Source organism: Eurytemora carolleeae, unplaced genomic scaffold (genome assembly GCF_000591075.1).
Source record: "Eurytemora carolleeae unplaced genomic scaffold, Eaff_2.0 scaffold1500, whole genome shotgun sequence".
Lineage (NCBI taxonomy): Eukaryota > Metazoa > Arthropoda > Copepoda > Calanoida > Temoridae > Eurytemora > Eurytemora carolleeae.
The window spans coordinates 30,781-36,523 of NW_019397394.1; positions in this window are offsets into that span (position 1 = coordinate 30,781).

The window sequence follows — 5,743 nt, forward strand, 5'->3', positions numbered from 1 at the left end:
TCTTGAAATTTTAAAATTCTTGAAACTTTGTTATTTAACATGTGAACTTTTGTAGCGATTGGAGGTGTTGGTTTTATTAAAAAAAAACTCTTCTGTGAGTATTCACCCCTGAAAATGTTGGCTGTAAATTGTGTTTTCCCCCTAAAATCCTAAAATGAAGGTATTTTTTTAAACGCGTGCTTGGATTTCGTAAACAATGTCAAAATTCACGTATTATGATAAGTAGAGGTGTATGCTTGGAGGTGCAGATGTTCGGAAGGAAGGATGAGGGGGGGGATTAAATTTAGAGGTATATAAAGGGGAGGGGGTAATAAAAATATCTTATGTTTGAATACAAAACCGAATATTTGGCTGTGTATAGCTCTAACTGCGATAAATTTGTAAAAATATTAATAAATGTGAAAATAATGTAAAACTAAATAAATCAATAAAATGAACTCATACTTAAAAGTGCAAAGGCGCCGAATTTTTAAACAAGTCTGCAAAATAATAATTGTAGAATTGGACGACAAATTGCAAAAAATGTTTCATTTAAAACTGAGCATTAGCATTATAAGGACATTATTGCTTCGGGCGTACAACAAAGAACATGTTTTTAATACATTTTTAATTTTTCCGGTGTAGAGTTCCCTGTACTGTGTTCTCTGTACTGTGTTCTCTGTACTGTGCTCTCTGTACTGTGTTCTCTGTACTGTGTTCTCTGTATTGTGCTCTCTGTACTGTGTCCTCTGTACTGTGTTCTCTGTACTGTGTTCTCTGTACTGTGTTCTCTGTACTGTGCTCTCTGTACTGTGCTCTCTGTACTGTGTTCTCTGTACTGTGCTCTCTGTACTGTGCTCTCTGTACTGTGTTTTCTGTACTGTGCTCTCTGTACTGTGCTCTCTGCACTGTGTTCTCTGTACTGTGTTTTCTGTACTGTGCTCTCTGTACTGTGCTCTCTGTACTGTGCTCTCTGTACTGTGTTCTCTGTACTGTGCTCTCTGCACTGTGTTCTCTGTACTGTGCTCTCTGTATTGTGTTCTCTGTACTGTGCTCTCTGTATTGTGTTCTTTGTACTGTGTACTGAAATTTGTGTACTGAGTACAGAGTGTACTGGGATGATTACTATACTGATATATTTCCCCTAGAAACGTAAACAAATTAAATGAGTCTCAAAACACAGAAAACTAACACTGCAAACAAATTAAGAGAAAAAAGCAAAACAAAAAGTAATTCTTTTAAAATATTCCACTTTTCTTCATAATTAGCTTTTTTAAATCTTTTCCAATATTATTTTTTAAAATTGTTTTTTTTTGTTTTCTTTTATTTAACAAAACTAAATATACAAATGTTAGAATAATTAACTCACCAATTATTTGTAGCTGTACATATATATGTATTCATGTAAGAATATAATGTTTAATATCGTAGCTGTACATATATATGTATTCATGTAAGAATATAATGTTTAATGTGTAAGAAGCTAAGTGTAGATCTGTTCAATACCAAGTTTGACAATTTGCAATAAATTCAATTTTAGAAAAATATGTTTTTATTACAAGTCAACATGTGACAAATAATAGCACGATACTTGTTTGAACATTTTAAATATATAGTAGTAGAGGTTAGCTAGGTACTTATGATATACAGATTTGATTTCTATTGAAATCGATAAAGTTAAGATTTAACATTAAAATCGATCAAACCAAATTTAAATAGATAATAACACAAGCAATACGTGTGGAATTCAAAAGATAGAATTGTTTGATCTTTCGGGAAACATGTATTTTTTACTGTTTTATCAAAATGTAGAATATTTGTGTCAAAACATACGTATGAAGAAATATAATTATATTGTTTTTTAAATAATCAAATTTCTTTAATCTGACCTTCTGATCTTTGCTTTAATGCTTTAATATTTGATATAGTTCTTAGATTTAATAAATAAAAATAGTGTGGAATTCGGGCCGGCTGTTTTTTAAATTTTGTAAATAAAAAGATAATTCTTAGCATGAAATATATGATTTTTCAATGCATCTTTTTTATCTAAATTTTTATTTTTCGCAAACAAAGAAATATTCTTAAAGATTAAAAACTAGCTGAAGTACCCGTAATATAAATATAGATATACCTAGCTAGCTTGTCCAGCCTGTTGGCCAGCTATAAAGAACATATATATATATATTGATTACTATCTTTATAATATAAGTATAAATATACCTAGCTAGCTAGTCCAGCCTGTTGGCCAGCTATATAGAACATATATATATATATATATATTGATTACTATCTATGTAATATAAATATAGATATACCTAGCTAGCTTGTCCAGCCTGTTGGCCAGCTATAAAGAACATATATATATATTTTGATTACTATCTATATAATATAAATATTGATATACCTAGCTAGCTTGTCCAGCCTGTTGGCCAGCTATATAGAACATATATATATTTTGATTACTATCTTTATAATATAAATATAGATATACCTAGCTAGCTGTCTTCAAATCTTTAAATGCACAAACAAAATTTTTGGCGTCGCTGTTTTTCCTTTAAAATAATAAAATTCATATTTATATTTTATAAATATGTATTTTAGTCTTTATACTCTGTAAACATGCAACAAGGGTAAATATTATTCTATTTTAAAATTTTAAAAATAAAAATTTATGTCATTAAAAAATTTCAAAACTTTTAAACAAATATTTGTTTGATTAAAACCTGGGTTTTAGTTCAAGTGTATAAAAAGTGGCGAGCTCAATGCATTTATTCTAATATAATGTGAACATATGTTATTATTATTTTCATACTTTACAGTGTCAAATAAATCATTTATAAAATAATGATTCGATTCAGAAGTTGAGAGAAATCCGTGACAAAGACTTTAAAGCAGTCCTAAAAAAATAAGTTTTAAAGTGTTTCTAACCATCTATGTTCTATATATCTAATCATCTATCCTTCTATCTATCTATGCTCTTTATATCTAACCATCTATCCTTCTATCTATCTATGGTGATATATCTAACCATATATCCTCCTATCTATCTATATTCTATATATCTAACCATCTATCTTCCTCTCTATCTATGTTCTATATATCTAACCATCTATCCTTCTATCTTTCTATGCACTATATATCTAACCATCTATCCTTCTATCTTTCTATGCACTATATATCAAACCATCTATCCTTCTGTCTTTCTATGCACTATATATCTAACCATCTATCCTTCTATCTATCTATGGTGATATATCTAACCATCTATCATTCTATCTTTCTATGCAATATATATCTAACCAACTATCCTTCTATCTATCTATGTTCTATATATCTAATCATCTATCCTTCTATCTATCTATGGTGATATATCTAACCATCTATCCTTCTATCTATCTATGGTGATATATCTAACCATCTATCCTTCTATCTATCTATATTCTATATATCTAACCATCTATCTTCCTCTCTATCTATGTTCTATATATCTAACCATCTATCCTTCTATCTATCTATGGTGATAGATCTAACCATCTATCCTTCTTTCTATCTATGCTCTATATATCTAATTATCTATCTTTCTATCTATCTATGTTCTATTTATCAAACCCACCCCGAACTAACCAGAGAGAGAAGCATTCGGTTTCTTTTATTTGAAATAAAACGTGTTAATTTAACAATCTGAAAACTTTGTTTATTTTATACTTTTTCATTTAAAACGTATATGCCAACAAAAAAGTATTTAAAAAAAAGGTTAAAAAATTAAGTTTAGGGAGTTAAATTGTGATCAAAAGTCATAGCTTTCTGAAATATGACAAACAAGTTAAATCCACGTGAACCATCTATCCATCTATCTTTCTATGTTCTATATATCAAACCATCTTTCTATCTATCTATTGTGTATATATCTAACCATATATCCTCCTATCTATCTATATTCTATATATCTAACCATCTATCCTTCTTTCTATCTATGTTCTATACATCTAACCATCTATCCTTCTATCTATTTTTGTTCTATATATATATCCATCTATCCTTCTTTCTATCTATGCTCTTTATATCTAACCATCTATCTTTCTATCTATCTATGTTGTATATATCTAAGCATCTATCCTTCTATCTATGTATGTTCTATATATCTAACCATCTATCCTTCTATCTATCTATGTTCTATATATCTAAACATCTATCCTTCTATCTATCTATGCTCTAAATATCTAACCATCTTTGTTGGTATCTATCTAAACATCTTATCATCCATCTATTTATCTATCTCTATTCTATTCTATGATTTGACTCATGGTATAATTAATTACAACCTATTCAGATAAACTTGAGATTTTCATCTTTTCTTTAATCATTCGTTTTATTCATTTAATCTCTCCAACATGAAGATAGATAGATAGATAGATAGATAGATAGATAGATAGATAGATAGATAGATAGATAGATAGATAGATAGATAGATAGATAGATAGATAGATAGATAGATAGATAGATAGATAGATAGATAGATAGATAGATAGATAGATAGATAGATAGATAGATAGATAGGTGGATAGAAATACAGATAGATAGATAGATAGATTAATAGATAGACAGGTAGATATAGAGAAGTAGATACTTCTACATCTCCAGTCCTTGTATGAATTGATGAAAGATAGAGATAGGTAAAGTAAATGAAAGTACATAGATAGATATAACGATACTTAACATTTATGTAAATTGATTGATTGGTTGGAGCTGCTGAATTTTGTTTGAGCTGCTGAAGCTTGTTTATGCTGCTGAATTTTGTTTGAATTGGTTTGAATTGCTGAATCTTGTTTGAACTGCTAAATTTTGTTTGAGTTGCTGAATTTTGTTTGAGGTGCTGAATTTTGTTTGAACTTCTGAATTTTATTTGAACTGCTGAATTTTGTTTGAACTGCTAATTTTGTTTGAACTGCTAAATTTTGTGTAAACTGCTAATTTTGTTTGAACTGCTAAATTTAGTTTGAGGAGCTGAACTTTGTTTAAGCTTCTTGCACGACAAATAAGATATTTCTCTTCCACCCTTTACTTAAACCTGACCTTTTGGGGACAAAAACTTCCAATTAATATTCTAGAAAATGAAAAAATACGCAAAAAGAAGTATTCGTAGAAACTAGGTCATATCTAGGTTGAAACTTGTATCTGCGGATATGCTCCCACGCCTTTTATTTTGCCAGGGGGTGTAACTGAAATATATATTATATTCATTCGATACATGAAAACTGTTATATTATTTTTTTAAATTAAGAAATTTTTCTAATTTTATGATTTTTATGGAAGATTTTTTAATTACCCCTTTCACGAGTGTGTTGTTATGGTTATTTGACTAAACAGACTCTACTTTTTGTTGTAAACGACGGAGAAACAGACGGTTTGATAGATGGATAGATGGATAGATGGATAGATGGATAGATGGATAGATGGATAGATGGATAGATGGATAGATGGATAGATGGATAGATGGATAGATGGATAGATGGATAGATGGATAGATGAATAGATGGATAGATAAGATAGATAGATAGATAGATAGATAGATAGATAGATAGATAGATAGATAGAAAGATAGATAGATTGATAGATATATATAGATAGATAGATAGATAGATAGATAGATAGATAGATAGATAGATAGATAGATAGATAGATAGATAGATAGATAGATAGATAGATAGATAGATAGATAGATAGATATAGATAAATAGATAGATAGATAGATAGATAGATAGAT